Genomic DNA, 27525 nt, shown 5'->3' with positions numbered 1-27525 from the left:
GGAGGGACACAATGGCCCTTATTCTGGTTGGTGCGGTAATATCCGCGTGCGTTCGTGCCGCCGATGTTTTGTGTCTGCGCATGTGCAGAGGCGTCTCTGCGCATGTGCGAGCGGGGCGTACGGCCAAATCCCGCATGAAATGTGAACACTCCGAACAGGGGGTGGAGGGGGGCGTGAAGGGCTATTTGGGCTCATTACCATATGCATACGCCCCGCGTTTCATGGGCGTTACCATGCAAACGCTGGGCATACGTATGGTAATGCGGCCGTGACGCACGTGTAGGGGGCGGACATATGACATCGCCGGATGTCAGCTGCCCGCCCAGATCCCTGCTTTTGCACAGAAAAATGTCCGTGTGGTCTGAGGTTGCGGGAGATGGTGGACCACTCGGTCCTGCATTCAGGTTCCCTGAGATGGAGGAGGCGTATTCCATGAAAAATACACGTGCGGTCCGTTCGGCCAGCTTCTTACCGCGTACGGACGGAGTTGGTGATCCGTATGGAAGGCGGGGTTTCGCACGCACGGTCCTGGCCGCATATTCGGATCCGGCCGCACCGATCAGAATAAGGGCCAATGTTCTGCCTTCTGGACTGTCTTCTTAACAAGTGATTACCTTCATCTGTTTTGAACAGGTTAATTGATAAGAAAGGTGCTTAAACACAGGTGATGGCAATCATACATTAAGAGGGAAGTGCAGGAGCAGAGCAATGTGTCCTCCTGGAGAGGGTCATGTTGGGAGGTACAGTATTATATTTGCTAGAAGAATTCAGCCTACATACAGTATATTGCAGAAAGTGTGTACATTGATGAATGTGTGTTTATGAGAGTAGATATCCGTGTATACACCCAGCTGGTGTAAGAGGATATTACTCTGCATTGCACACACCTCTACCTAACACATGCTGTGATTTCCAGGTGAGGGGCGGCTCCTCTCTGCACTCACCTCGGACTGAGAGCTTCCTGAAGGGGACACTGCAGTATCACAGCCCGGGGGCAGCAGGATCGCACAAAGGGAGGGAGAAGTGTAACTCCAAAGCTTAGGGAAGGCTTGCTACTAATTTGCACCGTTAAGGACCACAGACTATATCACAGCAAAAGAACCATTTGATACATCAGGAACTGTGACGAATCTAATTCAGAACTGTCATCTCCACAGCAAGAAACTGGTCCTTCACTTACATGGGCCAGCAGTTCTGTAGGATATCTGCCTGTATTCACATACTAAGTGAGTATATTGCATACAGTAGTGTACTGTGTATTTACATTGCTTTACATTATCTGGGATATTTACTAAGATGGGAGTTCTTTTACATGGGATGTTGCTATGGGCAACTGATGAGATACTGTTATCTTCTAGAAGGCACTAAATAAGTAGATTCTGATTGGTTGCTCTTCGTAACCATGTGAATGAGAACTCCCATCTTCGTGAATTTCCTCCTGTATTTGATATCGATACTATTGCAGGTATTTACAATTATACCAGTGTTTTACATTCTACCATTATTAACCGTGTACTTGATATCTCCTCAAAAAACATTTTTGTAGCATTTAACAATTCCTTTTACTGAAAATGATGGTTCTTCATACTGTTTGTGAAGTTTCTCAAACGTTGCAACCGGGTTGGGATCATTTGGTCTACAGCATGATGGTAGACATGGTTCTAGGTCGAAAGGTCATTAGTTCGACAGGCCATTAGTTCGACAATGTCTAGGTCGACAGTCAAAAGGTCGACGTGGGGTTTTTCACGGTGTTTTTTACCTAAATGTCGACATGGACACAGTTTCAAGTGCACTGCATCCCCTCGCATCGCGTCGGGCACACCGTTTTATTCTCCCACCATGCCCTAGTGCATTGGTCTTCAAACTGTGGCCCTCCAGATGTTGTGAAACTACAAATCCCAGCATGCCTTGCCACAGTTTTAACACTCCCTTATAGCAAAACTGTGGCAAGGCATGCTGGGATTAGTAGTTTCCCAACATCTGGAGGGCCACAGTTTGAAGACCCATGCCCTAGTGGATGGTAGGGCATGAAATACCGCCTGTCGGCTCAAAAAACAGTGAAAAACCCCATGTCGACCTAAACATTGTCGAACTAATGACCTTTCGACCTAGAACCATGTCGACCTCGACCTTTCCCTATGTCAACATTTTCTCATGTCGACCTAATGACTGTCGACTATCATGCTGTAGACCAAATGACACATCCCGTTGCAACCTCGGGAAGTGGTCTGCCAAGGACTGGACAAGGCCGCCCCGAATGTCTGGTCCCACCCATCAATGTGTCTGTAAAAATGTGGCCGATTGTCAAAACTGACCGCCAGATTAACATCCCTAACACCAGGCTCATGGCATGTTACCAGAGGGGCCCCAATATGCGCGATATATTAGTGAAAACTGATATCACGGGCTTTAATGCACCTCAAACACCCCCCCCCCCCCTAGAGGCTGTATCCGATGTACGTGCACGGTATGCACCTGTATGATACCAGGCAACATATTTTACCATCCACTCCGGGGCACCAAGTACACGATTAAGCATACGCTGTCTTGTCAAAGTAAATTTGTGGTCTATCAGTTAAATTGCCCTTGCGGCTTATCATACATCGGTAAAACTCAGAGAAGTTTTAAAGAGCGTATAACTACCCACCGCTCGACCATTAGAGCAGCACTCGCAGGAGGCAAATGTGATTTACCCGTACCGAAACACTTTTTATCCCGACAGCACCCTTTACCTTCCTTAAGGTATCGTATGATCGACCACATACCCCTGAACTTGAGGGGTGGTAATCGTAGCCTGCAATTACTTAAATGTGAGACGCGGTGGATACACCGCTTGGACACACTGGCCCCGCGCGGCTTAAATGAGCTGGCAGGGATCAGTTGCTTGTCCCGTAAATAACCTTATTGATTCTTTAATGTTCCACGAACCATCTTACTGTACTGTATGTGTATAGGCGATATCATTGGTCTAATATCCATGATTGTACTAGGTTAGTAGTATTTCTGACAGGCTTACAAGCGAACACTTATCCATCCCTATACATTTGTCCTACTGATAAATTTGTTCTCATAAAACACCCTACTAAGGATCATAACTTCCATATATGCATTGACCACTTCCGAGTACCAAAGAGCTTAAGGTTCTTTTATATGCCATATTTATTATTAACTTGTCTTGTATGATATCTTTCTATGCCGTTCATTCTTAGCGTAATCTGTAGATGTGTTCTCTATCGTACATTTATTGCCCTATTGAGCGATTTGTGTTTACCTGTATTCATGTCTTTTGTGCCATTCGCAGAGTCTTATTGTGAATGTCTTGTTGTTGTATGTATCCATGGTGATGGTAGCACTTTTTTATGATGTCACGCGCACTGCGCCGCCCTGCGTGGTGGCTGGTGACGTGGTTCAGCACGGTGGGGTATAAAGCTAAGTTTTTTTTCATGTGAGCATTAGCCTGAAGAAAATGTCCAAATAAAGGATGTTGAAACGTCGCTTTTGTAACTAAGCGTACCTGTGTTTTCTTCCTGCTGAGAGTGCCGCTCTAACCCCTGCAAGTATACCATTATTTGTGCAGGCACCCAGCCACCATTACCTGCGTATGTGCTGTGGATTGTGCCGGTCTCTTGGATATATATATTACACACACCTTCGGCGCAAACACAGGCAGTGGCACTCCCAGGGATTTTCAAAAGGCTTTTATGGGTGTACCGATGTTTCGGGGTGCTGGGACATTAAACATTTATGCTGGTAGTAATTGTATATAGCAGGCTGTTGTACAACTGTGTGAGCGATGTAACACTGTAATCCTATAGATTTAAACATATATTAGTACACTCATTGTGATAACATCCTATGGGAATTAGCTTCCGGGTCAGTGGGCAGCATTAAGGCGCCTAGAGAATTATGCTGCTTTATCTTATACCTTTATCTAACACTTAAGCCTAGAGATAACTCACACTGACACCTTAACTATAAATAAGACACGGACACCAACTGCGTAAGTTTAAAGGTCATCTAGAATATTTATTGTAAAGATGGTATGACCCTAATTGTTTAGGGATGGCAAGAAGAAGCACTTGAGACCAGCACCCTCACGCGGATGCCACTCATGGCTGCGACCAGGTCGCCCCACTCGCTGGCATCACTCAACAACTGTGTGTACAGCCCGCTCCGCAGCGGCATGCCACGCCCCTCCTAGGGCCAGACGCGGGCACTTCCAGGAAGTGTCCAGCGCCCCACCGCGTTGAGTCGGGACTCGCCTACCTTCTTGGCAGAGGGGCGGGCCATACCCCACGGAGACCACCTGACACCACACCTGAGTGCTGGTCGAGAGCGCTCAACCGCCGATTGTAATAGAATCTAAAATCAAATTTGGTGAAGGCTCGAAAGCCAGGTAGCACGTAGAAGGGAAGGGAGGGTGGGAATCCAGACTCAAAGAGGAAGTCCTTTCCTGTCTGCCTGTCTATAAGTACCCCTCTCTAAGCTGCCGCCCCCCAGCTACCTGATAGGGCAGATCTAACTGCCACTCACTATTTGCCTCCGGCCTTATCCTAATGTTTACAGCTTTATTTATCTCTGCAAATTCACAGGCTCTTAATTACACTCGGGCCTATGCGGCCCTTGTTACATCAAATATCGATGCAATGGTAAACCTCATTACTCTTGACAAAGGTCCTAGAGGTGGACCGAAACGTCGACCATACAATTGTCTGCCATGCTGCCTGATTAAACTAATTTTAAGCTGCAAGACTGGTGAGTGACTCCTGCTGAAAAACTATATATATAGAATATCCACATGGGACCGGCACTCGGCGGACTTGGAATCAGCAAGTCTGCCTGAGGAAGAACTGTATTAAAGTTCGAAACGTTGCAATAGCAAAGTATGGGTATTTGTTGCTGATTCCAAGTCCGCTGAGTGCCGGTCCCATGTGGATATTCTGTATGCTGCACCCCTGACAGGGCACCCCGGCACGAGATATTTGTTATAAGAGAGTGCCTGCTACTCGAGAATATATATATATATATATATATATATATATATATATATATATATATATATATATAATTACATACATACATACATGTTTGTCCTAGGTTCTTGTCTTACACATATGATACCCCTTTCACACCGCACTTTTAAAACGGTATATTGCCGTTTTTTTCCCTTTTTAAAACGGTTAAGGCTGCAGTGGGAAAGCGCCAGAGTTGATTTACTGGTTAAAGTTCATCGGTATTTCAACACGGTTAAAAAGCAGAGTCCTACACGGTTCAAAGCCGTTTTTTGTGCCATGCGAATGGCACTGAAACGGTATTTAAGTAAAAAAAAACGGCTATAGTCCTGTGATAGGCTGTCCCCTGCGTTATGTCACTCCCCAGAACCAGGAAGTGACTGTGGGGAGATTATTTTGAGCAGAGGAGACACGTTTTGAAAGTGCTGTGATTACCTGGTTATTTAAAGCATGGCAAATTGGAGTGATGCAGAGGTGAGGGAGCTTTTGCGCATCAGAGGTGAGGAGGAAATATCAAGACAAATGACTGGCACTGTAAAGGACGCAGTTCTTTACAAGAATATTTCTACTATGCTGGCTGCTGCTGGTTTTGTGCGCACAACCGCACAGATAATCAATAAGTTGAAGGCCCTTAAATGGCACTTTCACAAGGTTGTGGACCACAACCGCCACCACAGTGGTGCAGCACGGATGGAATGGCGGTATTTGCAGCAATGCATGTCTGTCTTCGGACATTCAGCACTTGCAACCCCGCTGTCATTGTCCTCTAGTATGGCAGCAGCAGAAGACAGGCAAGCAGCAGCGGCAGATTGTACACCGGCTGAATCGACCCAGACAGCTTCGGAATGTACCCAGGCGTGTGCATTGGAAACAGCCATGCCTGCACCTGTCCAAGAACCAGAGTCTCCGCAATCACCATCACTCTTTGATGATGATGCTGTACAGCATCCACCAGTGGTCGTTCCAGAGACACAAGAAGTTGTCGATGAAGCGCAGCCTGTGGGTGTGGACGCGGAGATGCCAGTCAATACAGAAGGCCCCAGGCACATGTCCCCAACTTCTGAGCCTACTCCGCTACGTGGAAATAGTAAGTACAAGTGGTTGGTACTTTTTGTTCTAACATAATATGGTCGACAGTCATTAGGTCAGCATCATAGGGTCAACATATAGGAATTTTGACAGGTAATTAGGGCGTCATTTCTCAATGATGACAGGTATAGAAGTAGACACATGCGTTAAGTGAATTGACATGGGTTTGGTCCACAGTGAAAAGGTCAGCATGGTTTTTTTAATATATTTAAATCCGCCATTGCACATGTGTCGACCAACCCTTGGGCATGCTAATTTTTTTCAGGAGGCCATAACATCGTCCACAGTCATTAGGGTGACATATAGGAAGGTCGACACATGTACCATGTCGGCACATGTCTACCAAGATCAAAAACCATTCTTTTCAGTCTTGCATGGCTCTTTTTTGGAGTGATTCTAATAGGGATTGTGGGGGGTGGGTGTGTTCGGATTAGGATGAAAGGCCATAGTGCACTTCTGTACAAACTATGGCCCTCCAGCTGCTGTGAAGTCATGCATTGTCACAGATTTGCTATTATGGAATATTTAAAATATTCCAAAGCTAGGGACACAGTTTGGCCAAGGCTGCCATACTGTGTATATTGGCCCTTATTCAGATCTGATCGCAGTACTAATTTGAATTTGAAATACAGAATGTTTACATTGTAAAGTACTGAATTTTGTGATTATATTGTGCCCACAGTATACAATGTGCCCCCTAGAAGAAGGCGTCCAAATCGCACTGAACAGGCGGCTAGGGTCATGACGACGGTATTAGCAGAACGTCTAGATGGGATGGATGCGGCTATGTCAGCACGTGAAGACTCGCGCCTGGAACGCTATTTGTACGCTCAACAGGAATTGAACCAGGCGTTCCTGGCACAATTAAACGAGGATACACTTAATTCTCAAAGGGAAAACCAGGAATTCCAAGTACGCCTGTTCAGAGAAATGCAGGAATTCTCAGCTTCACAGCAGAGAGAGATGCAGAAGTTTCAGATTGCACTCTTTGAGCGTTTTCTTACTCCCCAAGAACGTGTGCCCCCTCCACAATACCCATAGTATGGCCATCACCCATTATTCCGTGACCATAGCCAGCCTCCAACCTACCTTCATCCCGCCCAATATAGCCATGCACCTCCACATCACCAACCCCAAACAGAATATGTACCTCCTACACATTCCCACCCTACCCAAACCAACCCCATTCCTACCCCTGAAAGTATGCATCCTCGACCAGATGAGGATACACCAGCAGAGGAGGAACCCATTTTTACTCGTCTATCATAAGTTTTATATATGTCAGTATTTTTTTTTAATACTGAAGTTGTTACTACCTCAAGAAAGTTTATATTTGTGAGTAAGTTTTTATAGTTGTGAGTACTCACAGTTTTCATATGGGACCAGTTGGCATGTTTTGTGCTATAAAAAAAATTTTTTATTAGTTATACAAAATGTGTGTGTCTACTTAATTGAAAAAAGATCTTGCACATAACATTAAACAAAAGATTTATTGAATACTAAACAAAACCCAACAAGAATAGAATTAACAAACAGGTACACTGCAGCAAAGCGGGAAGGGTTGCCACTATAGCTGTCCTCATCTGCTCTGCTGTAGAAAAACGATCACCATTGTAACAATCTGTTTCAGGTGCAGGATAAGCAGACGTATCCTGATTGGCCCACTCAGGAAGAAATTCCTCCCTCCTGAACTCACACAGATTGTGCAAAATACAGCAGGCCGCAACTATTTTAGGCATCAGTTCAAGGCTCACATCATTGCGCTTCATAAGACAGCGCCATCGTCCTTTCAGCCGTCCAAAAGCACTCTCAACCACCATCCTGGCTGAGCTAAGGCTGTGAGAATAATGTATTTGTTTCTGGGTCAAGGTACCATGTTGCGTGAAGCCCATCATGAACCATCGTCTCAAGGGGTAGGCTGCGTCTCCAATGGTATGTACAGGAATTTCCACTCCGTCAACATATTTCGACTTCTAAAGCAAATAAAATGACAATAGCATTAATGATTTGGTATATTAACAGCGTCACACTCCTCCGTCAGGGACAGTGCCATGGGTTTATTTTCTAGAGCTATTTCAAAACAATTGGATTCGAATGTGTTAAAAGGTGTGAAAGGAGCACGCACCATGCAATTTATCACCTGTACACACTCGCAACTCTTGTGAAATGGTCGACAGGAACCATCACAACACATCAAGTTCTTGTTGCCTGGCTCCCTGTGTGTGATGTTCAGTTTCTACCAGAGGTCTTTGTTGCATACCATTGCACAGCACATATACAGACCAAACTGTGCTAGATCCATTACAGCACCTACATTTGTTTTCAAAGTTGAAAGCATGTTGACATTCCTGCATGTTGTGCTGTGTCATGTGTCGACCTAAACACAGTCAACCACCTTGCTGGTGACCACACCCCTTAATGCACTGCATGATTGACATTACATGTGTGTAAGTACACTTCTACAATCAATAAGTACTAACACACAGGTGAGGGCAATAACGAGGTGCTGCCTCAAGAAGTAAATATGTTCACACTAGGCAAGAGTTTGCATTTTTTTGTAAATTGCTGTAGTTTACATACCTCTCTAGGAAAAAGCCATCCACCTTGCCTATCTTCTGCAACTCGATACAGGTCAGAGTTCGATAGAACACGTGCATCATGGGATCTTCCGGGCCATCCGATGAATACATCAGTAAAGCTACAGAAATCTCACAATCACACGGAGCACACAAGCCGCTCACGATGTGCACCATGAGCGGGTTCCGATCCGATCGTGACCCGCACCCGGGTGTATGGTCATTTTCAGATCCTACCTGCTGCAGTTAGGATCTGAATAATGACCGACCGACCCGCGGGGCTGCGCATCGGATCGGGATCGGATCAGAACAGGCAAAAAAGGGCCCAATCTACCTACAATCTACATCCAATTGGTTGGGATTGGATCTAGATCAATGGGATTGGGCCCTTGTCATCCTGGTGTGTACCCTGCATAACACTTAGGATAGCAGCACACCCCAATTGAGAATAGAATGTCAGAAAAAGCCATCTTAGTGTAAACAATAGGAAGGTATGTTTTAAGTTTGCAAAAAGGCATGTGGGCAACTCCACAAATGTATGGAGGAAGGTGCTCTAGTCAGATCGAACTAAAATGTTACTTTTCAGCCACCAAGGAAAAATGCTATGTCTGGCGCAAAACCAACACATCCCATCACCCCAAGATCACCATCCGCACAGTGAAACATGGTGGTGGCAGCATCATGCTGTTGGGATGTTTTTCAGCAGCAGGGACTGAGAAACTGATCCGAGTCGAGGGAAAGATGGGTGGTGCTAAATACAGGGATATTCTTGGCCAAAACCTGTTTTCCTCTGATTTTAGACTGGGACAGAGGTTCCCCTTCCAGCAGGACAATGACCCAAAGCATACTGCATCTAAAGCAACACTCAAGTAGTTTAAGGGGAAACATTTAATTGTGTGGGAATGGCCTAGTCAAAGCCCAGATCTCAATCCAATTGAGAATATCTGTAGCCAGACTTGACAATTGCTGTTCACCGTCCAACATGAAGGAGCTGGAACAGTTTTGCCTTGAAGAATGGGCAAAACTCCCAGTGGCAAGATGCGGAGAGCTCCTAGAGACTTATCCAAAGCGACTTGCAGCTGTAATTGCCACAAAAGTTGGCTCTACAAAGTACTGACTTTAGGGGGGTGAATACTTATGCAAACTGAAGATTTTTGTTATTTTGTTGTTTGCTTCCCAATAAATAATAACATCTTCAAAGTTACAGTATAGTCATGTTTTGTGAATGAACTGATGAAAAACTTCAAACAATCCATTTTAATTCCAGGTTGTAAGACAACAAAACATGAAAAAAATACCAATGTGGGGGGAATACATTTGCAAGGCACTGTATAATGCTCCTAGATTTCTGCTGATGGCTCTTTTATGATCCCCCCCTGGGCTAAGGGACCTTCACGGACTCCTCAAATTCTCACTGTTACTGGCTCCAGGGATCCTGGAAACCGTCCACCCACACTAAATTCTGGGTATCTCTCCTGCCTAAGGGCGGGATACACTGAAATGAAAATGCTGTCAAATCCCTGTCTTCGGGGCTTTTACCGCATTTTCGTATGCACTGAAGACCCTCCAGTGGTATTGCCAAAAAAAACAGGTGATACCCTAGAGAAGTCTTTGGGTTCTCTCCACAGTGCTGTGGAATCCATCATGGATTTCTCACAGTATTCCCCCACGGCCGGCGGTACACTGCCGGCACTCGGTAGGACTGTCGCAACAAAATCATGACGGTCCTGCGAAAATAGGGACAGTTGGGAGGTATGCTGACAGACTAGCTGATAGGGTAACATAAAGGACCTATCATAAAGCACTGTCATAGCAGATGATGAAACAGGCTGCTGTCATTTATGGGGTTCTCTGGTCTTTTCCTTACTGTTTTGGTACTACATTGCCATATTCGCCATGTCAACACTGATGGAATGTTGAAATAGTCAGAATGTCAACAATGTAGTTTTAAGATAAAGGGCCAGATGTATCAAGCTTTAAAAGTGATAAAGTTTAGAGTGATCAACCACCAGCCTATCAGCTGCTACCTGTCATTTTTCAAACCCAGCCTGTAACATGACAGGTAGGAGCTGATTGGCTGGTGGTTTATCACTCTTCATTTGATCACTTTTTGAAGCTTGATACATCTGGCCCAAAGCCTTTATGATGTCAACATTGTCACCTTCCGACTTCTGCCTGCATTTCAAATAAAGTTCATAAGACTTGTCAGTGAACTTCATGGGTTTTTATTAGCAGTTGCTACCAAATGGAAAGTGTTGGTAGACTAAGCTTGGCTGCGCTCAATGTCGGACTGGGGAGTAAGGAGCCCACTGGGGAAGGCGGTGGTAGGGGCCTATGCTTGTGTGGTCAGCACTATGGGGGTTATTCTGCTTCACTCCTTCTGGCAAATTCCTTCTTAGATGGACAAAACCATGTGCACTGCAGAGGGGGGCAGATGTAAAATGTGCAGAGAGAGTTAGATTTGGGTGATTTATTTTGTTTCTGTGCAGGGAAAATACTGACTGCTTATTTCTACACTGCAAAATAGATCTCACTTGGAAGTAAACCCCACCCAAATCTAACTCTCTCTGCACAAGTAACATCTACCCCACCTGCAGTGCACATGGTTTTGTCCATTTGAGAAGGAATTTCTCAAATGGAGTGAACCAGAATAACCCCCAATAGGCGGAAGACCATTACTCTGCTCATTATATTCTACTTTGATTTCCCAACTTAGAAACCAGACCTATTCTAAACGCTTTTATATTCACATTTATTATAAGTTTGTCACACCTACAATAAGTGCATGTGTACAAAATGAAAATAGCTGTCTGGAAGTTTATTATTAGATTGATTAAAATAGTTTATACACAATGTTTTACATGCATATAGACTTAGCATATATGGGTAGCCTGTTTATCCAGGTAAAATGAGTCTCTGAATAGAGAACCTGTGCATTTCTATTTGCACACACACACACACACACACACACACACACACACACACACACACACACACACACACACACAGCTATTTATATATACATTTCTCCTAATGGGTGTGCAAGTTGGGTTGCTGATTCTTGAAAGGAGAAAATAATTTGACTTTTCACATATTAGAAAGTAGCAAATTCTGTGTAATTCTATTTACCAACAAAAGTAAAAGAACAAATTATATAATCCAGCTGAAAGTAAAGAGAAAACTTAAATGTTTTAGATGTGAAAATCCATGTTTTGTAGGCATGCAGCCATTATATCGATAACCTTGTTTCTGTATCAGTGGTGGATTTTGCCTATGGGCTGCAGTCCTCCACCCCATTCCCCACTCCACCCCTGCCGACGTGTATAATCCACTACCTCCTCAGTGTCCGTGAGTTAGCTGCAGTCTGTGACACTGCACTGGCTTCAAGGTAGTCACATTCTATTTGAAGTCCTATCTGTCAGTTACAGACTTTGGTTCCCTCCCTCTGGGACTGCCATTGCAGGCTTGAGATATGTAGAGAGGTGGTTTTCTTTTCATGCAGGCCAATCTGGCTTCTATGGGCTGCAGTCCGTGCAGTCCATAGAAGTTGGGTGTACGTGCAATCGCACTTTTCACAGGTGCTGTGACCTGGGCTGTTTCCTCTTTGGGCAAGGGGGTAGCAGGAGCTAAACTAAACCACGCCCCTGTTTTGCTGCTGGGTGGTATGGCCAGCCCTCTGTGAGCTGCTGGCCATGCCCCCTATTTTCCTGCCTCCATGCATAGATGCTATGCGCATGAGCACAGTGTATTTTCCCTGCTGCTTTGCTAGACAGAGCAGCAGCAGGCACAGACAGACACCCAACTCACGGTGCTGAGGTCGTGGGTTCGATTCCCGCCATGCCCCAGCTGTGCAGAGATTGTAAATTCTCCCCGTGTTTACGTGAGTTTCCCCCAGGTACTCCGGTTTCCTCCCACATTTCAAAAATATACTGGTAAGTTAATTGGCTCCAAAAAAATGTTGTACTCTGCTTGCGACCTGGCTTGCTAGTGTGAAAGGGTTATGAGTGAAACTGTTCTATTGCGATATATTGTATATGGATGACTCTAAATTTTACTTATAGAGGAAAAAAAATCACAAATTTTCATTAATGTATGTAACAGTAAGTGTGCGTCATACATCTATCACAATAATATACTCTAATTAAATGTACATTTTATTTAGGAAATCCTGCTGATCGGACTGTAGATGACTGAGAACGCTGTCACAGTCATGCTGTTATTATGTGTCCATAGTCCTAATGACAGCTTGATAAATGTATTGTAGGTGTGTTGAGAGCAAACAAGCCAGTCCTTCATCTATAGCTGTGCTGGAGTCATGATGTTCCTCACCCTTAACGCCACATAGACTTATCATTGTCTAAGAAACAACAGAATTAAGCCTGTTATGTATGCTGATTATGTGCACATAGAGTCAGCATGGTTTATGGCACATACCTGGGCTGGTTTTGGCAATGAACATCCAGACATGAACTAGCCAATTTAATGACAGGGTGTGTGATTCAGGGAGACAACTGTTATATTGTTTATTGTGTGGGCATTGAGAGTCCATGAATGGTCAGAAATGTAATCATGTATGTTTGAAGCTAGTAAAGGAATATGTAAGAGCATTGTGGTGCAGCCTGTGATCTAGCAGATGTTTGGGCTAGTATGTACGGGCTGCAGCTGGGTTGGGCAGATGCCATAGACAGCAATGTACCAGAGCATGTGATAAGTGTCTGTAGAACCAAAATAAGAGCAGTTGGACATAGGCTGTGGTCCATATGTAAGTCAGAACATTTCAGTTCACACCCTCACAGATATCCTATTGCCCAGAATCTGGATTAGCCTCGGAACCGGCCATGCCATGGCTTATCAGGGATATTGTGAAATTGATATTTTCTGCACCCAATGTTTTACCAGGGAAAAGAGGATAACCCTTCTTGTCTTTTGAGGAGCTGTACATGTAAAACCCACATCAGAACCTGCACATCTGCTAAATGAAGCTAGGTGCACACTATAGTGGCCAGACCCCTTTTATAGGCCCCCGGCAGAGTCTGGATTAGTGGTCTAAGTGGGCGTGAACATAATTAGAAGCAATATCCTCTACCCCATCTACAGTGGCGTACCTAGGTTTGGGGCGCCCCCCCGCCGTTAATGGGGGGGCGCCTCTCTCCCCCCCCCCCGGCTCCGACCGTGCCCCACCCCCATCGCCGCAGGCTTACCTGTCTGCGTGTCCCGGCTCCCCTCCTGGCTTCAATTAATTCTATGCAGATGGACCACGATAAAATGGCTGCCCCCATACCGCAGACCGTTTCAGAGAACTGTCTGCTTTATGGGGCGGCCATTTTATCGTGGTCCGTCTCCATAGAATTGATTGAAGCCAGGAGGGGAGCCGGGACGCGCTGACAGGTAAGCCTGCGGGGGATGGGGGCGAGGAAATTACTATAGCACCGCAGCCCTCGGCGCCCCCACATGCACAGCCCCCCCCCCCCCCGCGCGACCGCGGGGGCTGCAGTGCTATAGTTACGCCACTGCCCATCTATGTTCAGCAACTTTGCCATACCTTGCTTCCCTGACCCACTTTTTGTAGTGGCCAGACCCCTTTCTGGGCCCCCCTCGGGGGTGCTAGGGGTGTCTTACCCCCACAGTATTTACTTCCAGATTGCAATTCATGTGTGTACCAAGTTTGATGTAAATTGTTCCAGGCATTACAGAGTTCTGCTGGAACATATACACACATGTCCATATGTTTATATATATATATATATATAATCTGGAGTTGCCAGGGATTTTAAGAATGTTTGTTTACAAATATTCAATTTAAATATGAAACGCACAGTAAAATCTTTGCTTTGTTTTTTAAACAATAGAACATTGTAAAAATCATTTCTGAAGTGATATTGGCAACAAAGAAAGTTTGTTTACGTACAACCTCCAATCGCGAACCGTAATTTAGTATAGTCCGAGAGCTGAAAATGCTGGAAAAAGCCTGCTAAAGTTGTCATCGATTTAAAAATATATTAAGATCATGACAACACAAAATGCTTGGTCCAAAGCCCTACTCATATGCTGTGAGACCGCACAGTGAGCGAACATGCAAAAATTGTGGGTTTTAATCAATTAATTGAATTTACATTTTGAATATTTTTAGTTGCCTCGGCCGTGCTTTAATACGCTTGTACTGTATGTAAAATTTCACGATCGTCGCTTGTAAAATGTGTATTTATATAGAAAGACAGAAGGACAAATTTTTATATATAGATTTTATAGTAATAGAGAACGCTAGACAATTCCACCACCTTAGAGTCCTCTCCACAAGCTTTTATGGTGAGAGATAGTTCGTCCAAAGTCTGTTGCACATTCAATACATATGGTAACAAGAATGTTTTTTATTAAAAACAACATAAAATTGTACAGCATCTGTTCATTTACAGTTTGAATAGACACTTGACTAATTCGAAACCCTAAACAAGTCGAAAGAACTTCACCCGTGGTGAACGAACAAACAGGATGTTGGAGAAAAAGGGATGATTGCAATGGGTCCCTTTTGTAACAGGTTTCTTGATGCGGTATATGTCCAATAGAATCAAATGGTGATGTATACTTTCAGTTTTGGAAGAAAGGTCTCAAATGGATTTGAAACCAGGTATCAGATCAAACAGTGTGTCGCCTTTTTTGGCAGAGTATATAGCGGTGCTTGTGGTGTTAGACGACACACTTTTGGAAGATACAAGCGTATTAAAACATGGCCGAGGCAACTAAAAAAAATTCAAATCGAAAATAAATATTTACATTTTAATTCATTAAAACCCACATTTTTTCTGCCCTGTCCATTCCCGGTCCACCGGGACCAGCAAATCCTCCTGTCTGCAGTCCTGGCGCTCATCCTGATAGAATGTCACATGGAAAATGGCTGCCGCCTTTCAGCAGACCATTATTTAGGATGCAAGAGGAGGTCGCCGCCTCCTCTAGCATCCTTAATAACCATCTGCTTTGAAGGGGCAGCCATTTTGCAAGCGACTTTCTATTGGGAGGAGCACCGGGACTGCAGCAGACACGAGGATCTGCTGGTCCCGGCACGGCACCACCAGACGTGGCGGCGGCTGTAACAATACCTTCTGCAGACCCCGCGGCGCCCAATCTTGCCCTGTGCCTCCAAGCCACTGTGGGGTCTGTGTGGCTGCCTGAAGGAGCAGAGAGGGCATACCTCTCAACTTTTTGAAGGTGGGGATCGGTAATCCTGTGCGGTGAAGTCGTGCGCACTCCTGAAAAGGGGGCGTGGACTTGCGGGATGACACGTCTTCCAGCCGTGCACTGCGTCTATTCTTGTCAGGCTGGGGGGACTCCCAACTGCCCCCCCCCCCACTGTGCGACAATGGTGGCCCCGAGCAGGACGCGGGAATGTCCCCTAATACTGGTACGTTCCCGCCGTAAGCGGGACAGTTGGGAGGTATGGAGGAGGGATGACCCCCTGCAGCAGCAAACTTGTAGTGTCCGGTAGGAGCCGGATGTACTGTACATAACTCCACATCCCCTCAACATTTTATTCTTGGCCCTCCTCTTCTCTATCTCTACATGTCCTCTCTGGATGAGCTCACTTGACTTCCATGATTATATCTATGCTGATAATACTGAAATCTACCGCTCCTTTCCTGATCTCTCTTTCTCTCTACCTCTATCCTCACTCATATCTCCAACCAGTGGCATAACTAGATATATGTGGGCCCCATAGCAAAAGGTTGTAAGGGCCCCCATTTATCACCTAATGCTGAACAATGTGTACAGCATATGATACTTTGACAGGCAAAGTGGGCCCCTCTCAGCTCTGGGCCAAATAGCAGCTGCACCCCCTGCACCTATGGTAGATACTCCCTTGTCTCCAACTGTCTCTCTGCTGTCTACTCTTGGATGACCCAGTGCTTTTTAGACTTAAAATATCAAAGACTAAACTGACCTCTTCCCACCCTCCTGCATAAAACCTGACCATCTCTCAGCCTCACCTTATGTTTATGCTCACTGCTTCCCCTTCTGTGTCACTCTGTCTGTCTTACCTTCCCCTTTAGAATGTAAGCTATCACGAGCAGGGCCCTTTCTCCTCCTGTGCCTTTCTTAGAATACATAAACCTCTGCCACCCTGATGATGCAACTATGCACAGATATACACAGCCCACACATATATACACACATAGTATACATACAGGCACATCATGCACACACACACAATGTACTGTAGTATACACAGAGCCCCCTCCCACACACATAGTATACATATACACATGGCCAGATTAACAATGGACCTACTCTCCAAATAGGCTCATCTTGTAGCTGAGAGTCAGGGCTTTCCAACGAGCCCAGCCCCGCGCCGTTTGCCCCCCGGGAACCGGAGATACCGCCAGGCAAACCTGGAACATTTTCCCCATATGATAACATGGGACCTAACCCCAGACCAGTTCCAAAGGCTGCCAGTTCCCTCTCTGGCATCACAGAAGCTCAAGGTTCAGTAGAACCCAAATAGCTGGGCCTTCATTCTGATACCAGGCTGGTTCATATGGGTTCATTGGTTCCAGAGATATTGCGGGTAAACCGATTTTTTTCATTTATGAAATGTAATTTTATGGCTGTTCATGTTTGAGGACAGATTTCTCTGGAACCAAACAGCCCAGTTTCACAGGACCAAAATTATTCGAAGCCCACTCAAAAGTTCTTCAATATGATACTGGTCTCATGTAAATGGGTCAGTTGGTTCCGAAGATATAGCTGGTTGGTTAAAGGGGGGGTGGTTTTCTCTCCCCCTCACACCAGAAAATGAAGGGACTAGGCTGGTGTAAAAAGGGCCAGCCCGGGAATGTCCCTGCATGATTCTGGGACCATATTCCCAGGTAAATCCTTGCATTTTCAGGTGTGAAAGGGGTATTATTTCAAATAGCCGGGACCTGCATTGCTCTGAATACAGCCGGGCAGCCCCTTCTCTATTCCCGGCTGTCAATGGCTGTCATTTCTGCCCGGCGGCGGCTGTTCCCCAGTTACCGTGAGTATGCATTCCCCCTTGGCAATAAGCATGTAATCCCCCATGGCAACAAGCATGAAACACCTGGCAATGAGCATGTAGGTATACAACACTAATGTAGCAGAATTTTTAATAGGCATTATGGTGTTTGGCATAATACAGAATGGACATTATGGTGTGTGGCATAAAATGTAATGGGCATTATGGTATACATTTTTAATGCAGGCCTTTGGCATGCAATGCCCATGTTTATGAAGCATGTTGTGCATTATTGCTTAATCGGTTTGGTATAGCGTGTATTTTGGCTCAATCCATATGGCAAAATGTGAATTTTGCCTTAATCTGTGTGGCATAAAGTGAATTTTGACTCAATCCGTGTGCCATAGAGTGAATTTTGGCTCAGTCGGGTGTGAATTTTGGCTCATTCCTTGTGGCATAATGTGTAAGAAGCAAGTACAGTATAAGGGGTTACTATTGTGTTGCATGATTTGTATAATAGGTATATTGTATGGTAAACCTAGGTGACCACATTAAAGGTGCTGTCTACCAAGTTTCAGCTTTCAGTATATTTTTTATGACTGGAATGCCGCCTCACATCGGCGTTCTGTGGGTGCACCTTTGAAAGGGCACCCGCCAATATATCTCCCTACATTTTTCTTATGTCAGCCTTTTCCAGGCAAATATAATTAATTGAAAGTATTTACACAAATAGAGACACACCCATGAGCAGACCACCCAACCACAACACTGGTCACACACCCCACATTATTAGGTGCTGGCACCAACCCCTATTATTACGCATAATAGGCCCTTGATCATTTTCAGCTCCAGGCCCATTTAGACCTTAATCTGGCACTGCATATACACAGCCCCCTATGCACACACACAGTATACTTACATAAAGCTGATAAACACAAACCTTTATGTCATAACAAAAATAAGCAGCCAGCATTATTAGACCAATATACCTTCCCCCTCCCCCTCTAAAACAAAGTCATAGCCTGCTCATATAACATACAAACCCCCCTGTTCCAGCTCACCTGCAGCACATTTCAAACATTAGGAAGTCCTCACTCCTCACCTGGCCACTCACCTCGGCCAGCACTGTTTTAGTAATGCCTGGGAGGAGCTGTCTGTGCACTTCAGCTCCCCCTACAGGCAGCCAGGATCCTCACTACGATGTAGTGTGTCGTAATGCTATTCTATGATGTCGGACCTTGCTGCAATCGTGCGGGGGTGCCTGTCATTAGGAGGTGCCTGTGCACCCCCGGCACCCCCTCTGCGCACGCCTATGCCCAGGTATCCTGTCGAAGATAAAGTACTTGATCTACAAGTCCAGCATGTTTTGCGCATGGGCATTGTTTGATTTCCTCCTTCAATTTCGCAAGTTGATTCTCCAAAAGCCTAATTAAGGAAACCGAGGAAAAGGTGGTGCGGTTGCGCTATATATTACTACTCAGCCATGCATTCATTAAAACATGGGTTTTTATTACAATATAAAATATATAACAATAAAAAGGTATACTTTTGTGTATTCACAGAATGATGTTAGTGCACACTTCTTAGGCCTGTGGCTAGAAGAATAAAAAAGTATCAATGAATACTTGTAGCATGTAAAAATACATAGATAAATGCAAGAAATAGGTGCTGCTGTATTTAGTATAGGGGGATGAAAGTCCCAAAAAAAGTTCACCTCAGATCAGTTGTGTCCTGTCCTCTTTTGGGCCCAAAAGGAAATGTTTTCCTTAGTGATGGGATGGATGAACCACTGTATACTCTCCGTGGTAATTTGATGTAGGAGGCACTCCAGGGATAAATGGTTCAGAATCACCCCAATGATGGTGTGGAAGTGGGGTCCTGGTTCGGCAGTGTTACAGAGGTGGCGTTCCTCCACAAAAGATGGTGTTGCCCGTCCTCGGATCCCGCACTCCAGGGGGTTTAGGAAGTCCCTGTGGGAGTCTGTTTTTGGAAGCTCCGCTGGTGGGCACAAACTGAGGATGATGGAAGGTGAACTGGCAGCTGGGTGGGTGTACCAAATGGCCGACGCGTTTCGCTGCCCCTGCAGCTTTTTCAAGGTGGTTTGCTAGGTACAGCGTCTGGGTATAAATACCCTCTATGATTGGGGTATTGTGCACATCTGTGTGAATTCAATTAATTTATTTTTTTCACAAAACATATCATAAATTGTAGCAGCATGAATAGGAGACAGCTCTAAGCAATTTCATGGTTCCAGAGTTAAAAAACGAGGTTTCCAAATACTAAAAAACACAGTTTTCTTTTTTTATACTAATGAGATGGTGTTATTGCATTTCCGGACTTCCGGTGACGCACTTCCGGTTCAGATGGAACGCAGGTGACCCGCATAATCGCGGTTTAGTGTTTAGGAAACACTAAACCGCGATTATGCGGGTCACCTGCGTTCCGTCTGAACCGGAAGTGCGTCACCGGAAGTCCGGAAACGCAATAACACCATCTCATTAGTATAAAAAAAGAAAACTGTGTTTTTTAGTATTTGGAAACCTCGTTTTTTAACTCTGGAACCATAAAATTGCTTAGAGCTGTCTCCTATTCATGCTGCTACAATTTATGATATGTTTTGTGAAAAAAATAAATTAATTGAATTCACACAGATGTGCACAATACCCCAATCATAGAGGGTATTTATACCCAGACGCTGTACCTAGCAAACTACCTTGAAAAAGCTGCAGGGGCAGCGAAACGCGTCGGCCATTTGGTACACCCACCCAGCTGCCAGTTCACCTTCCATCATCCTCAGTTTGTGCCCACCAGCGGAGCTTCCAAAAACAGACTCCCACAGGGACTTCCTAAACCCCCTGGAGTGCGGGATCCGAGGACGGGCAACACCATCTTTTGTGGAGGAACGCCACCTCTGTAACACTGCCGAACCAGGACCCCACTTCCACACCATCATTGGGGTGATTCTGAACCATTTATCCCTGGAGTGCCTCCTACATCAAATTACCACGGAGAGTATACAGTGGTTCATCCATCCCATCACTAAGGAAAACATTTCCTTTTGGGCCCAAAAGAGGACAGGACACAACTGATCTGAGGTGAACTTTTTTTGGGACTTTCATCCCCCTATACTAAATACAGCAGCACCTTTTTCTTGCATTTATCTATGTATTTTTACATGCTACAAGTATTCATTGATACTTTTTTATTCTTCTAGCCACAGGCCTAAGAAGTGTGCACTAACATCATTCTGTGAATACACAAAAGTATACCTTTTTATTGTTATATATTTTATATTGTAATAAAAACCCATGTTTTAATGAATGCATGGCTGAGTAGTAATATATAGCGCAACCGCTCCACCTTTTCCTCTTTTTCATTGTAAGGGCGTGACACCCCTTTTTCAGGTTGCCGCTTGGCAAGGCATACCCATATTGGCGCCCCCTATCGATACCCTGGTATCCCTTTCTAATTAAGGAAACCACCTGGCTCAAACTAGCAGTCTCTGCACTCACTTCACAGGTGGCTACTTCAAAGGGTTTCAGCACCTTGCACAGCACATAAATTAATTTCCAATGTGCTGGGCTAAGGTACATTCCCCCCTCCTCTCCCAAATTCATGGCTTGTTGTATAGCTGTGAATGGCTTTCTACTGTTCTTCCATCCACTGAAGCATATACAGGGTGGAATTCCACCTTGTTAGCGCCTCCTGCTTCAGCAGATGGAAGGGCAGATTAAAATCCGCTTGCAGCTGCTGCAATCTCCTGCACGCTGTTGCGGAATGCCGGAAATGCCCCAATTTTTTGTGTGCAACCCACAGCATCTCTTGCACGCCCTTGTCGTTCCTTAAAATGCCTGAACCACTAAGTTGATCGTGTGAGCAAAACAGGGGATGTGTTGGAATTCACCCAGCTGTAATGCTTTCCCAATATTACTGGCATTATCTGAAATGATAAATCCTGAGGAGAGTCCAAGTGGGGTAAGCCATGTCGCTATGACATCTCTCAGTTTTTCCAAGAGTTTCTCAGCGGTATGCTTCTTTGTAAAGCCGGTGATACATAGAGTAGCCTGCCTAGTATGAATGAGTTGGTGATGCTTGCTAGATCACACTGCTGCTGCTGGAGGGGATTCAATCACCCAGTGGGCTGTCACAATCATGTAATCCTTGGTTTGTCCACTGCCGCTTGTCCACATATCTATGGTTAAGTGGACACTGGCTCCAATCCCACTTTGCAGGCCATGGATTACTTTAGACTTAGTGTCCTGGTACAGCTCTGGAATGGCTATCCAGATGAAATGGAACCGAGATGGAATGTGGTACCAGGGACACGCAGCCTCCATTAATTGTGTGAAACCCACAGAATTGATGGCAGATATTGGACGCACATCCAGTACTATCATGGCAGTAATGGCTTCAGTGACTTTCAGTGTCAGACGCATGAGATGCCTCACTGACCGCTGCAGATTCCCAAGTCTGACTCTGAAATAGGGGGCAAGCCCGGAGACTTTCCTTGCCACTGCATGATGAGAATGGCATTCTGGCAATTTTAATTCTTTCAGCTAAAGGAGGAATTAACATTTATTTTTATCCCTGTTGGAGGTTTTTTTTTTCAAAACTTTTTGGGGTAACTCTCCTTGCCCAGTTTGAGGCTGAACATCGGCAATTGCATTAATACTAGTACATATTAAGTCGTCATCACTATGAATGATGGCAGCAGCTGGTGCGGGAGTATTTGGTCCAAACTGTTTGTTTAAAATAAGAGCAAAATATTTTTTTCTTGTTTTTGAGGACAGAGCTTGTATGACACTTCGTGGAGGCCGAAAAATCACACATGGACTTTCTTACAGTATACTATGGGTGCAGTACACACAAAAAATGAATAAAGAAGAGAAAAATGTATTTGGATTTTTTTACTTTAATTACTTTTAATGCGTAGCTTGTATAACGCTGCGTGCACGCAGAACAATCACACACGGAACTTGTGGTGTATACTATTGGAGTGTATACCAGAACATAAAGAACAGCTAAATGTATTTTTATATTGTATATATTTTTTTTATGGACGGGGCTTGTATAGCAATGCGTGGACCATGGAGGCAGAACAATCACACACAGAACTTGTTCTGCTTCTGACTGTAGTATATGGTGTATTGGATTGCAGTGCAGCACACAACAGTGACCACACACCACAATGAAAAAAAAATTAACAATGAAAAGCTGACTGTGTACTACTGTACTCCACTACACTGACTGACAGTCTGCATAACACACGACCAGTACAATTACTGCAATATAAATAAGTATATATAATATATAACCCAGCACAAACCCCAGCACACAAACCCCTCTGCAGTCTGCACTACACAAACCCCTCTGCACTGCACGAACCGCTCTGCACTGCACCACTCTGCACACGGAAAACACTCCTCTAGCCTGCACAATGCCCAGACCCTACTGCAGAGCTGTGCTCAGCTGGAATCGTGACTGTGAAATGGCGCCGAATTCTCGGGACGCCGAGCTTTTATAGACTTGGCGTCTCGCGAGAATTTGACGCCAGATTCCGGCATTCTGCCGTGCTCGGGTTTCTGAACAAAGCCAGAAACTCGCTAGCGTGGGACCTTGGTCCGGCTGTGTTCAGAGCGGTTTGGATTCCGGAGAATCTGGACCGCTCATCAATAATACTAATAGAATCTGTACCAAGTATCTCTCTAATCTTCCCCCAAGCCCTGCCTGATCTCCCCCCCCCCCACACTGCCAATATGTATGCCCACACAGTGCCATGTGCCAGCAGGCTGCCCCTCCAAAGGCAACAGGCTCCCGAGCAGGATACAGCCATGATGCACCTGTAGCTGCCTACCTTCCATCAAGCATACAACAGTAGCAGCCTCTGATAAGTAAGCAGGGAGTCAAGACGAAACATGGTCCGAATCCAGCAATATAACGAGAATGTCTGTAGGTGGCCAATGGCCTTACCCCTGCTTACATGGAAACTTAGAATTTGACGGCAGATAAGAACCACTTGGCCCATCTTATCTGCCCCTTTTTTAAACATGTTACCTCAAACCATATTTGATCCTTCATTTTTTGTAAGGATATCCAGATGCCTATTCCAAGCATGTTTAAATTGGTCTACTGCATTTGCCTCTACCACCTCTGATGGGAGGCTATTCCACTTATCTACTAACCTTTCTGTGAAGTGATTCTTCCACAAATTTCCCCTGAATCTTCCTCCTTCTAGTTTAAGTGCATTTCCTCATGTTCTGTTGCTCCTCTTCCTGTGAAGAATGTCTCCCACCTGTACTTTGTTAAAACCCTTGAAATGTTTAAAAACGTTTCTATCATGTCCCCCCTTTCCCATCTCTGCTCTAAAGTATACATATTAAGATTTTAGTCTTTCCTGGTACGTTTTGTGATGTAGGCCATGCACCATTTTAGTTGTCCTTCTTTGTACAGTCTCTAATGTATTTATATCCTTCTGGAGATATGGCCTCCAGAACTGAACACTGTATTCTAGATGAGGTCGTACCAATGACCTATACAGTGGCATTATTACTTCTTTATTTCTACTGCTGATACCTCTCCCTATGCAACCAAGCATCTGACTTGCCTTCCTCATTGCTGTGTTACAGTACATTGCTTATCTGTCTTTGTCACCTAAATATAAATATGACTCTTAGATCCCTCTCCTCGTCACTAGTTTCCAATATAGTGCCCTAAGGTCTACCCTTAAATGCAGGTGAAAATTAACAAGACCGCGTACAGATGGAGCCATCTTCAAGCAGCCTTCTCTGGAGAGCCATGGTGAGCCATGGTTTACCAAGGTTTATTATAATCTATTGTTCTCAGCCTTCTTCAGTGCTTTATTACATTGCCTACCTGCCTTTAAGTCTCCTGAGATAGTGACACCTAGATCCCTCTCTTCTTCAGTAATTTCCATTATAGTGCCATTTATACTATACCTAGTCTTTGGATTTTTGAGACCCAAGTGCATGATGTTGCTTTGTTTTGGCATTAAACTGCAGTTGCCATGCTCTTGATCATTCCTCTATAATCTACCTAGGCTTACCACCCGTCCGGGATTACTCCGGACAGTCCAGTAATTAAGCCGGGTGTCCGGAGCCCGGACGGGTGGCGTTCCCGGACTATACATTGTCAGGGAACAGAGCAGGGACGTAGCGTCTGGCATCTGCACTTCCTCCTCAAGGAGTATTAAACTCGCGACCACCGCCGGGGACCAAGCGCCAGCAAAGATAATAGCCGCTGCCGGGTTGCACGACAAAGACAGAGCCGGTCTGTGGCTATTTTAAATCTCGCGCCGGCTCGCACAGCCAATAGGGAGTGGCGGCTCCTTATTGGCTGCCGGACCGTGTGAGCTGGCGCAAGATTCAAATAGCACATGTTCTGACAGTGACAAAGCCGCTGGGGCGGGCTGCGCTTCCTTCAGTTCTTCTCTGCCCGGCTGCCTGGCCTCACTGCTCCCCCTGCCTCGCCTCACCGCTCCCCATGCCTGGCCTCACAGTTCATCCTGCGAGTGCCTGGCCTCACCGCTTACCCTGCCAGTGCCTGACCTCACTGCTCACCCTGCCAGTGCCAGGGCTCAGCACTCACTCCCCCCTTGGCAACAAGCATGTAACCCCTGGCAGAGCATATAACCCCTGGCATAGTGTATGTAACCCCCACTGGCACAGAGAATGAAATATAAAACCCTTGGCATCAAGAATGAAACCCGTAGCAACGAGCATATAGGTAAACAGCACTTATATGTAATCGGCTTCACGGCATGCTTTATTATATATTCCCTTTATTATACTATTCCCCCTGTACACCTGGATTGCTCTCTGGGCAGTGCCGCCCTAGGGTTTACCCCTTCCATCCGCTGTGAGGAGACCTGCCTGGGTCATGCCTCACCACTTTGCACACAGCTTTTTTTGACATTGTGTAAAACTGGGTGTGCAGAGGAAGTTCTGCAAATCGCAGAAGATGAAACTGATAGTGCTCCTGTGGTGAGTCTTAACGGAAACTTTTAATGTCTGCTGGTTGTGTTCATTGCTGTGAGAAGATTTATGTGTATGGAACCACAAACATTAATGAGAACAGACAAGGAAAATGTGTTGCATCTGTGTGTGTGCAATAGATCTGTGATACACTTACCAGGCTCAGAAGACGGCACCAGTATAAAGGTGAGAGATTTGTAAATTTGGGAACCTAATTGTGTTTGATAAGCACAATTCATTATACTTTAGAACAGGATTTTTTACTATCTATTATCTTCTAGAATACTTGTATAATTGTGTTGAATGAATAAGAAGTAGATTCTGATTGGTTGCCCGTAACAGAACTCCAATCTTAGTTTGGGTCTCCTCCTCTCTGTCGGACTGTACAGCATAGTTGTCTGAGTACTAGAGTGCTCAGACTCTATTGTGCATTCGCAGAGTTCCAAAAAATGGCGTGGCGGCCATTTTTTTTGTGTGATTCTGGCAGCGCAGCTGCTCTCGTCACTGGACTCCGGAGGGTAATAATAATAAAAAAAGGGGTCTAGTGTGGGCCCCCCAGGGACATGTTTGTACCGTGCACATTGCACCCTTTATAAATAGGACCCTGATCTATATGCATTAGGGTGTGTAATTGTTCTCTGTGTGTGTTGTTTAATTTATGCAAATGCAAATTTTCAGAGAAAAAGACGCCAAGCCAAGTTGTCTGGGACTTGATGCTCAGAAATATGATTTTTTTTTTTTGGGGTGTGATTAAAATATAACACATCGTAATAAGACATATCCGTATATAAAACACATGCTTTTGTTTTGAAGTTCACAAGTACTTATATACAGTAAGTAAAACCAGGGTGTTGTGCACTCAAAGGTTTGTGCAACTGGTATAGAGACTGTCAGCACTGAAGCCCAGAGTCGAGAGAAGAACATGCCTTTTATAGCCCATTTACTGTTATTTAATATTATTTTATTAATTTTGGATTGAATGTGTATATAGTGTAGAAATACCAGCCTACCTGTACTACTGTGTTGGGTATCAATTTGAGCTGAAGTAGATCTTTGTTATTTATTTCAAGTGGTATTTATTTTACTATATTGGAATTTACTTTATAATCTTTGTTTAAATTGCTCTACTGTCTAAGGCTGGGTCCACACATAGCGACCAAGCGTTTCCTGCTTGGCCGGAAGGAGCCTGCACAAAGGCTTCTATGTGGCCGCCCACACATACGTTCACACAGTGCGGCCGTGTTCCCCTTTGAAATCTGGTCAGCAGTTGCTGTATCCTGTTTTGCTGGAACGGCCTCAATTTTCTGTGTGACCCCACACACCCTCATTCCGGTGAAGCCGGTTCCGTTAAACAGGACCCAAGTGGCCGTTATATGTGGTTCTAGCCTTAGCCTTTACAAACTCTGATGGGAGGGTATTCCATTGTTTCCCCTGAACCTACCTCCCTCCAGTATCAGCGCATGTCCTCGTCTTCTAGAACTAGTACTCTTCATTTGGAGAATGTTTTCGTCCAGGACCTTGGTGGAACCCTTAATATATTTGAAAGTCTCTATCATGTCCCCCTTTCTCTTCTCTGCTCCAAACTATACATATTGAGATTTTTTTGTATTTCCGGGTAAATTTTTTGATCTAGGCCATGCACCATTTTAGTTGCTTTTTGTTGTACTGACACTAGTGTATTTATATGCTTCTGAAGATATGGCCTCCAGAACTGAACATTCCATATGAGGCCGTACCAATGACCTATACAGTGGCATTATTACTTCCTTCTTTCTACTGCTGATTCCTCTCCCTATGCAACCAAGCATCTGACTTGCCTTCCTCATTGCTGTGTTACATTGCTTATCTGTCTTTGTCACCTAAATATGACTCTTAGATCTCTCTCCTCATCA

General features: G+C 44.9%; 1 protein-coding gene across 3 annotated transcripts in view; it reads left to right on the top strand.

Moving 5' to 3' along the window:
- Window positions 1-912: 912 nt before the first annotated feature.
- Window positions 913-27525, top strand: part of ADCY7 (adenylate cyclase 7) — a 164379-nt gene continuing 137766 nt past the window's right edge. The window contains exon 1 of one of the 3 annotated variants that reach the window (XM_083165369.1): window positions 913-1226. The gene's annotated coding sequence lies outside the window, so the exon portion shown is untranslated. Of the gene's footprint in view, window positions 1227-25617; window positions 25643-25679; window positions 25820-27525 lie in introns of those variants that run through there. The other 2 variants (XM_083165373.1, XM_083165372.1) reach the window with 2 other exon arrangements.

This window comes from Crinia signifera, chromosome 11, assembly GCF_055691185.1.
Source record: "Crinia signifera chromosome 11, ASM5569118v1, whole genome shotgun sequence".
Taxonomy (NCBI): domain Eukaryota; kingdom Metazoa; phylum Chordata; class Amphibia; order Anura; family Myobatrachidae; genus Crinia; species Crinia signifera.
The sequence above is the reverse complement of the archived record's forward strand: the minus strand, read 5'-3'. Positions and strand labels throughout refer to the sequence as shown.